The sequence below is a fragment of the Vulpes vulpes genome, chromosome 11 (genome assembly GCF_048418805.1).
Source record: "Vulpes vulpes isolate BD-2025 chromosome 11, VulVul3, whole genome shotgun sequence".
NCBI classification, from domain to species: Eukaryota; Metazoa; Chordata; class Mammalia; order Carnivora; family Canidae; genus Vulpes; species Vulpes vulpes.
Genome location: NC_132790.1, coordinates 44,503,318 through 44,515,779, shown reverse-complemented (window position 1 = coordinate 44,515,779; position 12,462 = coordinate 44,503,318).

Below are 12,462 nucleotides of genomic sequence, written 5' to 3'. Positions count from 1 at the left end.
GAAGCTGGACTTAAGAAATGTTCCAGGAAAAAAGGATTCTGTGATGAAATATGTTTGGGAGTTAAATTCACAGGGCACAGTGACATCTTAAGGAAACATCACTAGAAATAACGTAAAGCTGGTAAAAAACATTATGATTTGCTCAAACTAATGTTTGTATTAGACTATATATTTTTAAACATAACACCTATTAATAAGAAATTTGCTTGCTTCAGAACACATTTGAAGTAATTCTGCTATAAGAAAATTTATGTTTCTTAACAAAATAATAAAGTAAAATAAATAAATTTAATAAAATAAAACCATCAACACCTTCAGGGTTGTCCCTAGAAGGAGAAACTCCTATAGGGATGAATGAGACATCACTGTGACCCTAATATCTTATCACCTTTTGGAACATTTGGAAATGTAGGGACACTTTTTTTCTTATTATGGTCATACTTGCACATTTATATGGGGAAAAAAAAGCATTCCTTTATTATTTTCTTTTTCTTTTGTATTATAGTTTGGGGATTATGTTGATTTCTTTGTTTATACATGTTGATAGTTATATTATCTCTGAATTTTAGGGTAGCAAGGGAGGGTTATAAAATATTTGTTCTAAAAAAAGATGTTGCTGGTTTGGTGGATGGAACCACTCATTTAGGTGTTTCTTACTTATTTTGACTATCACCTCCACCCAGGTATGAGGTGTCAGGAGGTCCTCCTTCTTTACATTTTGCCCTAGGCATGGATAAAGCTACTTTCTTCGATTCCTCTCAGGCCTGACTCAGGTTTGAGTAAAAGAAAATAAAAACAAAACAAAACGAAACAAAACAAAACTCTGTTACCTGATAAAAGAAGCAGGGAAATAATTATGGAGAGTTGGAAGGATCCTAATTAGGAAGAATCTAAACAATCTGGCCTATAAGATATAATTGCTACAGGGTCTTGCAGGATCTATCCCATCCCATGTGTGCTCCAGAGACAGAGGAATGACTGACCTCAGTCTGTAACTTTCTAGGATCTGGCTCAACTCCATGAGTTGATTATTCGTTTTTAAATGTGTCACTCATGGCACCTGGGTGGCTCGGTCAGTGAAGCGTCTGCCTTCAGCTCAGGTCTTGATCCCAGGGTCCCGGGATAGAGTCCTACGTGGGGGACTCCCTGCTCCACCCGAAGCCTGCTTCTTCCTTTTCCTCTGCTACTCTTCCTGCTTGTGTTTTTTTCCCTCTCTCTGTCAAATAATCAATAAACTCTTTAAAAAAAAGTGTCATCCAATAAACACTTTTTTAGATATCTACATCCTCCAAAGCCCAGGCCAGGAAAGAGATACAGTGGTTTACTTTCCCCCTTGTATTTGTTAGAACTGGGTTCAGTGTTTTGTGGCAGAAAACTCATATACGGTGGCTTAACTTAGAACATTTCATTACTTCATATAAAAACTCTGGAGGTCAGCATTCAGAGTTGGTATAAATTTGTTAGACCCTCTGGCTTCCTCTGGTTTACTTATCTGCTATCCCTTAGAGGCACCATGTGTATTCCAAGAGGTCTACTGAAGCCACAGTTGTTATACCCACATAACAGAAAAAGAACAGAACTGCTGACAGAAAAGAGAAGAGAAAATCATGCTTTCTCCCTTGAAGGACACTTTCTGCATTAGTTTGCATCTCATTGGCCAAAAGTTGGTCATATGGTTGGTTACACCTAGCCGCAAAGGTGACTGGGAAGTGTAGTCTTCATTTCAGCAACCCACAGCTCTGCTAAAAATCAATGGGTTCTTTGTTTCATTTTGTTTTTTATTTTTTTCGTATATTTTTTTTATTGGAGTTTGATTTACCAACATATAGTATAACACCCAGTACTCATCCCGTCAAGTGCCCCCCTCAGTGGCAGTCACTCAGTCACCCCATCTCCTTGCCCACTTCCCCTTCCACTACCCCTTGTTCGTTCCCCAGAGTTAGGAGTCTCCCATGTTCTGTCACCTTCTCTGATATTTCCCACTCATTTTCTCTCCTTTCCCCTTTAATCCCTTTCACTATTTTTTAAATGCAAAATCTTTGCCATCATCTTGTTCTAGAAGAGTCTCCAGATTTGTTCTGGATTCTATATTTCCAGACTTGCCTTTTCCCTATGTGAATGTCTTTAGGAATGACAACATACACTCAAGTGTGACCGGCCACTCTTACAAGTCCAAATAGTCATGAAATGCTTTATCTTAAAACTGCAACATTTATATGGTAGAAAATCATCATATACTTTAATGGAGTAGGAGGAGATGTTTTCTCATGTGAATACAATCAGGTTTTTCTCTGGTTTCTGTATCACCAATAATGAAAATATCTACAAAATACTTTTTTGCCACTTGCAGTTTTTCTGACGAGATGTGACTAATGAATCTTTTTCTCCAACTTATGGCCTTCTGATGTCATAGCTTAGCTTGAGACATCAAAATTAGTCCTTATACAAATGTACATGAGGGTCATCTGGGTGGCTCAGTCGGTTAAGCGTCTGTTGATTTTGGCTCAGGTCATGATATCAGGATTATGAGATTGAACCCCCATGTCAGGCTCCATGCTCAGCAGGGAGTCTGCTTGAGATTCTTTCTCTTCCCCTGCCCCTCGCTGCAGTCCTCCTCCCCCACTCACGCTCACTCTCATAAATAAAAAAACAAACATGATTATGTCAGCTTCAATTATTCATAAAACATGATTTTTTTTTATTGAGTACTGAACCAGAAATAGGATAATTAGGTTGTTGTATGGCTGGAAACTAAAGACAGTAGCATGAATTCTTTGGTTTATGAAAGGTGCATCTTTACTATATCTCTGCAGTCTTAGATGAATTACTGTAGTTTCTTCTGAGCATCAACAAAGCAAGTAAATAAATAGTTTTGCTTTAACTTGTGTGTTTTATAGTGTTCTTCTTGCTTTCCAATGCAAACTTTAGGTTCTCAAGTTCTCCAGCCTTTAAGAGTCTCTTAATCTGAATAATTAATGATGATGATGATGATGATGATGATGATGATTTAATCATCCTTTCCATAGGCACAGAAAATGCAGCACGTTATCATTCTTCACCTCATATTCCTGGAAATCCCCAAAGAATGCCTACATGCCCCACAAATCTATCCTCATTGTAGTCCCCCCCCGCCCCCCTCAGCTGATCATTCTGTTCTAGGTGACTTCTCTGTGCTCTGAGCATGTTTTGCAACCACAGTCTCAAGGTTGCTTCTCTTTCCTGGCACTGATTTGTCCCTATATGGACACAGGCCCTGTCCTTAATTCCCCAAAGCATTGATGGATTAAGAAAAGTGACTGATGGTTGAGAAATATAAGATAAGAGAGAAAGGGCACACTTCAGCTTTTTCACCAGATAGACCTCCCTCCTGGACCGCCCTCTGCTCATTGCCTGACAGTGGGGAAAACCTGTCTTGAGTAGCTTTCTCATTGGGCCTTTAGGAGTCACTACATTCTCACAATAGTGCCTTTGCCCAAGCCCCTGATCCCCATCCCTAATCTCCCCTACCCCCAACAGCTGTGCAGGTAACCAAACAAGCAAACACTATGGTCCAGTATGAGTTAGAACAGCTGAGAACATAGTCTATTTCCTCTTTTAAGATTATCAAACACACTGTTGATTTTTGCACTTTGCCTTTCACTAAAAAACAATGAAACTTAAATCTAGGAACGGCTTCACTGAGATGCCAAAGTTTTGTTTACAATACGGTGCCAGCAAAGTTACCATTAAGTCTTAGTTCCTCCTTGATGCAATGAACAGAAAACACTTCCACTGACTACTGAGCCATGTACCAGGTGTTGTGCCTTTAATGGGGCCCCCAGATGTTTCAGTGAGTTCAGGGCAGGTGGCTGTGGCTTCTCTTCTTTTCCAACCCCATCTCCTGGGATCTCCAACATTCTGCTGGCACTCTTCTTTGACTCCCTTCCCCTTGCCTAGGTTCTTAACTATCATCCCTGTGCAGGCCCTCCCACCGTGCTAGTGAAGCTGCTGCTCACCTGTGTTGGCACTGCCCTCACATCCTGTCTTCCACTGCCTCCCTGTGGATTCACGTTTGTCACCCTCTTTCCTTTCTGCTACTTTCCTTCCTTCTAGTCTCTTACATTTTCTCTCACTTTATTCGTGCTTCTTGGATAATGAAATATATAGGTATTGCCATCTAATGAGAGCATTTTCCTCCACCACATAACCATGGGAGAAATTTAACTCCTTAGCATTCTGTGGTGCTTTCATTTGATGTTGAGTGTTAGAAATTGCTTCTCTACTGCCGAGAACTTTTTGCTTTGTTTTATTTGAGTTTCTCAGGCATTTTTGCACTTGGAGCTATTCCAAAAGTCTAATGCCTTTAGAGGACTCCAGTTAGGACAGCCAGGGTTTTTCTCTACATAAATTATTGTAACGTTCCTTAGTATTCCATGTGTGCTGCATACCGTAAAGTATAGAACTGAATCAGAGGCTGTTTTCCAGGAAGGCACATTTCAGTCTTGGGAAAGGGTTTATCTTTCAGTTAGTTATTGATGCTGCAGAAAAATGAAGTTTTAATCTATCCATTATTGATTTGTGGGGATTGTGATTTGGTTAACAATGATTTAGGACTTAAAATTAGCTGTAGGGGAGCCTGGGTGGCTCAGTTGGTTAAGCCTCTGCCTTGGGTTTGGGTCATGATCCTGGGGTCCTGGGATTGAGCTCTGGGTCAGGTTTCCTGCTCAGTAGGGAGTCTGCTTCTCCTTCTCTTTCTCCCCTTCCCCTGCTCATCTTCTGTCTCTCTGAAATAAATAAATAAATAAAATCTTAAAAAAAATAAAATTATCTGTAAAGAAGAAATGAAGTTTGTATGAAACACTCTGAAATAGAAAACAAGAAGGAGTTGGGAAAAAAGACTGTATTAGCTGAGAACTTCTTGATTGTAAGTAATGAAATCCTAACTAAAATTAACTTAAGGAAACAAGGGATTCATCAGTTCAGGAGCTAGAAAGAATGAGGTACAACTGGCTTTCAAGTCGCCTGGATACCAGGATTCTTTCTTTGCATATTTTTTGTCTCTGGTGCTCTTCTCTCCTATAGTAGATAAATTTTCCCCATGTAAATGGACCAAGGTAGCCCACATGATTTGTTCTTTGTTCCAGGCCCCTGGCTTAAGGGAAATCTTCCCAGCTTCCCAGTGACCATAGAAGAACAGATGGATCTTTCCCTAATTACTTCAGTGCATAAAAATCACAGTGAAAGAATCAGATTTGCTCAGCTAAGGTCATGAGGCTATCACATTGCTATAATTGGGCTGTACTTGGCTTAGCCCTTGTCATTTGCCCATTCCTGTAGCAAGTGGTGTGTGTATGTACGTGTATGTGTGTGTAGGGGGGCAACTGTAATTGGCAGCTCCCTCAGAATCACAATGTTTTTTGAGAGGCAAAAGCAGTTATCCCCCCAAAAAGAGTTACTTGTAAAGGGAAAAAGAGATATTTAGCAGGCAAAACAAGGGACATTCACTATAGAGGTGAGAAAAATAATTTAATCCCTCAACTTTGGGAAGAAAGTAGATGGAAAGTAGAATAATGATACAAGAAATGCAGGAGGAAAAAGGCCAAATTTGTAGAGAGGTCACAATGACAAAAATATTTGAAGATCATCCTAAACATTTGAAGTTTTTAGGCACTGGAGAATAGTTAATAGAATATTCTATTAAAAGTAGGATAAATTAAAGTTTGGAAATGATTTGGGGGCCAGAGTCATATATATGGATATAAAAATAAGTGGTCTCAGGTGCCTGGTTTAAATTTCATCTATTTGTTGGTTTAGAATGGCATTGAATGGATTTTCTGGAAGATTCAAACTTCAAAGTGGATTTACAGTGAAAAGAAAGAAGGAACAAAGGTGGAAGTTTTGTCTGGGAAGATATGTGGACATGCCTTCAAAGCTTTAAAGAGCTGGAAAGCGCAATGGTGACCTCAGCCAGAATTCCTACCTGTGAACCAGCACAACCAACCACAGGCAGCCTGAGCACCAGAGGAAATTTCCAGAGAGGACATAAAACAGCTTCATCTGGATGGAGGCCTGTGCCAATGTCAAGAATTACACAGACAGTACAATACAGGGAAGTGTGGCCTATGTTTGGCACCAGAAGGTCCCAAAGTTCATGGATTATTCTTTCCTTAGGAAATAAACAGTTGGAAATCAAATGGGTAAAAGGAAAAGTACTCGGTAAGAACAAAGCCTAACTTCTTTAAGGTTCCTGACTAAGTAAATCCACATATAAAATCTCTGGGGTAGTCAAGACTGTTAAAAATATTACTCCATCTAACCCACCTAACTAGTGTAAGATGCTGATCAGGGTCTTGACCTGCCTTCACAGTAGAGTAACACAACCTACTTGTAGGCTGATAATAATAGTGCACTAAGATGAAAAGAAAGTGGGCTTCAAATCCTAGACTTACTGCTTGGGTATGATGTAGTAATTTAAAGGTCTGAGCCTCACTTTACTCATTTGGAAATGGGGAGCCTAGGACTAATAACCTAGACCTCGTATTTCTAATCTAGTATACTTTCTTCTAAATAACAACATCTTCTTCTCAGTAGGGTAGTTGTGCAAACTGAATAAAAGAATAAGTGAGAGCAGTGTATAAAGTGTAGACAGAAAGGAGGACTGACATTTATTGAGCATATACTGTTATCCAGGTATTTGGGAGACAGGGATGGTTAACATAGAACCTGCTCTACAGGGTGTGGTAGACAGTGAGGTCCCCCCAAATTCCACGTCCTATCCCTCCCAATCTGTGAATATGTTACTTTGCATAGCAAAAGAGATTTGTAGATGTGATTAAGGTAAGGATCTTAAAATGGGAAGATTATTCTGGATTATCTGGTGGGTCTATTTCTACTGTAATTACAAGGGTCCTTATAAAAGAAAGAGGGAGGTAGTAAAATCAGAGTCAGAGAAAAGAGGTTGTGATAATGGAAGCAGAGGTCTTAGTGACTGGAGGAAGGGGCCATAATTCAAGAAATGTGGGCAGCCTCTAGAAGCTGGAATTGCTGAGGAAATGGATTCTCTCTAAGAGCCTCCAGAAGGAACACAATTTTACCAGCACCTTGATTTTAGACCCATAAGATCCCTATTGGACTTCTGACATCTGGTACTGTGAGACTATACATTTTTGTTATTTTATGGGCATTTGTAATGGCAGCAACAGTAAGCTAATCAGGTGGCATCCAGTGTATGAGATGAGGAAATCCACAGATAGAGAATTTTAATTTGGTATGATAGATGCTACAACAGGGTGTACAAAGTGTCTTGTGGAAGAAGCAGTGCCTGTCACCTAGTTTGGGGTTACTTGGTAGGGCTGCTTAGAGAAGACTTGATAGTGGCAATGTGCTTGCTCATAAATGCACCCTTTCTCTTGCTATTGTCAATGTACTCTTCTCTGTTGTTTTTCCCTGTCAACCTGTCAATATGATCCTAAATCTGTAACTTAAAAACTTTTGTTGTCTACTTTGCTTTTTCTTTACGTCTGTATTGCTTCTTTTCCTCTACAGACCAAGTTTCTTGAAGGAGTCGTCTATAGAACTGTACTCTACTCCCTACTTCTGTTTCATTCCTCCTGGAGCTGCTCTCTCCAAAGCCATTGGTGCTTCCTAACTATCAAAGCATTCCAGTCCAGATCTGTCTTGACCCTAGTGAGCACTTCCTCAATTCCAAATGCTCTTTACTTCTGTTTCCAGTAACACTTCTCTCTCTTCTCTCTCCTCCTATGATAAGTTGTGGGTGTTGGGGGAATTACAAATGGTCAGGGTTGCTGAACCATAGAGTACAGGGGGCAGCACTGGGTAATGAGGCTGGGGAGGCAGTAGGGAGACTTGCATGACTTAACAAGATGCTTGTACCTTATCATGTAAGCAATGGCGAGGCACTGAAAGTTTTGAGTAAGAGATAGACAGTGGCAGACTTTATTTTCAGAAAGATCACTCTAAGGACATGTAGAAAACACTATCTTCGGGAAGGCTGTTAGAAGCTTTCCTCATCTGTAAAAGGAATACAATAAATATTGCTGTGTCCCGGGGTTGTGTGATTTGAGTAAAAATTGGAAGAAATGCCTTTAAAGACCATACAGTGCTATAAAAATAGTGACTATTTAGTTTTACTAAAATGTTCTGTTACTTCTTGGGAAATGGCATATACTTCTCTTTACTTTCTTGTATAGAATCATAGAACATTAGAGCTGGGAAGTCTTTGAGCTGGAAGGAATGATGCAATCACCTTATTTATACATTAGAACTTGGGGCTTCCTTCTCTCACCCCTTCAGAGAAGGAGGCACTCACTGAAGATGGAGGGAAAGAATCATATGCAGAGGAACTTTCTGAGTGGAATAGTCCACTTTGATTGAAGTACAACTCAAGCTGACTTCACAGGACAAGAGCCAGGGTCATAGATACCCCCCTACTTCACTATTCCTTCTCTCTCCAAATTTCTACTGGGAACCCAAGGATAAGGATGCCCATGGATGGGAGAGAGTAGAGAACAGTGGAGAGTGGATATTGATATCAAGCACAGAAGCCACATCTGCCTAATTCACCCATATTGCCCAGTGCCACGTGCAGAGCCTACACCGTACAAAAAAATGAATAATAAATAAAATGAATTTGTTTCCTAGTATGTTTTATTCCACTTTCCTTCTCGGATTCTCATTACTTTTAAGTGGGTGCTATGGAGATTTGCTTAATTCAGTTTAGTCTGAGCACTTCCAGGTATCTCTTTGCTTGAGGAACAAGAACTGGATGAGCAGTGACAACATATCAGGTACAAAACTAGAAAAATATCTCCACTCCTTAGAAAATAACAGCTGGCATTGAACTATTCTGGTTTTTTACTGGATGGGGAGGGAACTGCCTGATTGGATACAAAGTCATACACATTTTGTACTGAGGAGGAGGAAAGGGACTGGCCACCATCACTCCACTCACACCTCCCTCACAATGGTGGGTCTATGGTGACAAGGGGAGCAAGTGCCTGGGATGCTGATATGAACCCAGGTGTTCAAGATGGCAGAACTGCTTACCCTTGGATGATGCAATGGGAGAAATAAACTTTTATTTTACTTAAGCCATCATTTGTTTCTTTGTAACATCAGCATAGTTGTTGGCTACTAAATAAGGTAGAGAGCTACATGGGATGAGGAGACTGTCAGAATCCCAGTACTATACTTTTCAGGTGAGTTTGACAGTGTTTGGAAGACAGATTCAAAAATAAGGAGTGAGTGAAATAAAAGCTGTGTTACTGAGAGTCACAGTATGAACTGAAAAGGATACAAATTATTATTTATTGCTCTCTGGTCTCTGGGCAGAGGAAGCATTTCCAGTGAAGGTGGCATGTGCATTCTCCATAGGACAGCATTGACACCCAGATATCATTGGAGCAATTGGGGGTGTGACCTTGGGTCCCAGCATCAGAACCAGGTGGAAATATAGAAGAAGCAGGTGGCAGATGGTTGGATATTTGGAAATGGTTTATTTTGAGTAGGAGGGTGTGGTTTGGATGTTCATTGAATAGATATTGAGAAAAAATACTATATTATTGATCTTACAACTCCTCTTGTACTCAAGAGTGATGACCCTGAGAATACCTATTATTTTGCCTACTTATGATAGAAGAGTTTTAGGCCCAAATCAGATTGCCATGCTTTGGTTAGAGAAGGCTGATACACTGGAGGAAGGAAGAAGCTGGAGTGGCCAAAGAGGCCTCACTGGTCACTGGGGGAAACAGACTGTGTCACTAAGGACTCAGTGTGCTTGGTGCCTCAGATTGGATCAGCTCTTGGGGCCTAATCAAGATACTATAACTCTTAGAGGTGGATATATAAATCAGAATTTGAATTATTCATTGCTAAAGTAGCTATTTATTTCTAGCTTCTGGATTTTATAGGGCTATCATCTATGCCCCCTGTTCCTGATACAAAAGAAATTGAGTTACTATATTTCTATAATTTTTAAATATTACTGATAGATTACACCATGAATTAATTACTTTTTTTTGCAGAACAACCAGTTTTTGAAAAACCAGTACTGTATTAAATATGCTCAATTATAAGATACTTCCAAATGTTATAAACAAAGATGAAGATATACACATCTCTTCTCAGAAATGACAAAATACTGTAATCGTCCAGAGGTTCTCATATATATAAATATGAGTTTTTATTTCAAGTTACTCTAACGGAGAGTAAAGTTTTAATATTTAAAAACTAAGAAATATTTATTAATTCAAAATATATTTATCTGTCACATGCCAGGCACCATGATAGATGGTGAGGACATCATGATAAACTAGATAGCCTCTTCTTGCATGACAGCTCAGTGATAAAAACTGAGGTACTCTAGTTCAGGCCCTAGAGCAGCTCAAAGAACAGTGACACCACCATGTCAGAGAACATTCAGGTGACACCACCATTCCAGAATATTCTGGAAAATTGACAGTTTCTCTGCTCAGAACTACATGGGACTAACATTGACAAGGGCTCACTCTTTGGCCTTCCTCTTTCTAGGCTCGATGTGCACCATCCTTTTTTGTGCCCACATTGTCTTCTTAAGACAAATAAAAATAATAGCATTGATTAGGCTTCAGTTTTTATTTCATTTCCCCCCATAAATGCAGTTATTCATTGCCTGTCCTTGATCTTTTGCTTGCAGAGCATAATGTTTTACAGTGTTTTCTAGAGATAACAGATCAGATCCTATTAAGAACTGACTTACTGGGATGCCTGGGTGGCTCAGTGGTTGACTGTTTGCCTTTGGCTCAGGGTGTGATCCTGAGTCCAGGAATCGAGTCACACATTGGGTTTCCTGAGTGGGGCCTGTTTCTCTCTCTGCCTATGTCTCTGCCTCTCTCATGAATAAATAAATAAATCTAAAAAAAATTCTGATTTACTGGTATAACCTTCAGAGAGAAGCCTTATTTCAATGTCACCTCAACTTCAAGGATAGAATATACCATCCACCATCAACTACCACTTTTATTGAGCACTCAGAATGTGGCCAGCACTGTGCTAGACATGCAGGGTTGCAAAGATCGAAAGGATATGGTTCTTGGTCTCCAATGGCTCAAGGCTAAGGTACATATGTATAAAATGATAACTAGTCTAATGAGCTTATGACAAACCATGACCATAGACATGAAGCACTAAAGAGTTCTGTGGAGGACACCTGTGGGTTGCCAGGATTTCAGGAAAGATAAGCTTCTGCTTCTTTTCATTTGACTACTTAATGTTATTTCCTTCACCTACAAGTTAAAAACCTATCCAGTCCTACCTATTTGGACTAAGTCTGTCTTTACAGCTTGATCTTCAATTTTTTGCCACTATCTAATGAATTCTTTTAGTTTGGGGTACATTTAATTTCTACCCAAATTGGCTCTCAGTGAAGTAAAGAAGTGGTTCTTGAACATACTGTGTTAGGCATGATGTGAGAATATTGTGATGTAAGGCATCTCTTCCTTCTGGGGAGTTTACTGTCTGACTTAAGGTGATGAAATGGGAATCCTGAAGTTAAGATACAAAATAATAGAAAATCTAGAGTTAAATACCAAACTGTGGAATGCAATTAGGGAAACTCTTCCGATTTGTTATTGATAGGTAGGTTTTCACTTACCTGACAAAAGCAAATGCTTTCCATGACCAGTGGAGTGAAAGACAGTTCACAAGTCCAATGGGACTGTGAATAAACTAAGTCTGGGCAAGGGAAGAGTTGGTTTAGTCATTTTTTGCTGCTGGGTCATGGCAGCTGAGAACTAGAAAGTAACTTTATCAGGATTCAGGCCAAGTTGGGGAGGAGCTGCACTCTTGTGGTCCAGATAATCCAGGCCAGGCTGTGTGAGTCCTTCATATCACATACTTAGAGCTCAGGTGTGCTGTCCACTCAGGTTGGTCAGGAGGGCAGGGGCTGAAGCAAAAGGAAGTGAAAGAAGAATCACCACTATTGTTATATACTATGTTCTAGACACTGTGTGTATATGTACATACATATTTACAGTACACAATATTTTACTTGCAATATCTAATTTTTATAAGAGATGGTATATATTGCCATTCCCCTTTTGTAGGGGGGAAAGTGAAGCTCATGGAGTTTGACTGACTTGTCCCAGGTCAAATGCCTAGTTGCTAGCCTAGCTGAGAACCAAACACTGACTTATTTGACTCCCTGGTCTGTGCTCTTCTGGGCCTTACTCAGAATGGTTGCTGAGGGGATAAGGGCCTCTCTGGCAACAACTGCATAGGCCATGCCCCCTCAGTAGGGAGTGGTCTTCTCTTCTACTTTGAAAAAAGAGAAGGGGGGAAACTATGGTTCTCATTGTTTCTCTATGGCCTGCCCTGTGTTTTTTAGCTACAGGTTTCAGCTGGCAGAAAGTATTACCCACAAGTGCCATATCTGCATTGAGAAGTTATTGGTTCAACTGTAGTGAAGGCAGTGAGGCAGCAGAATAC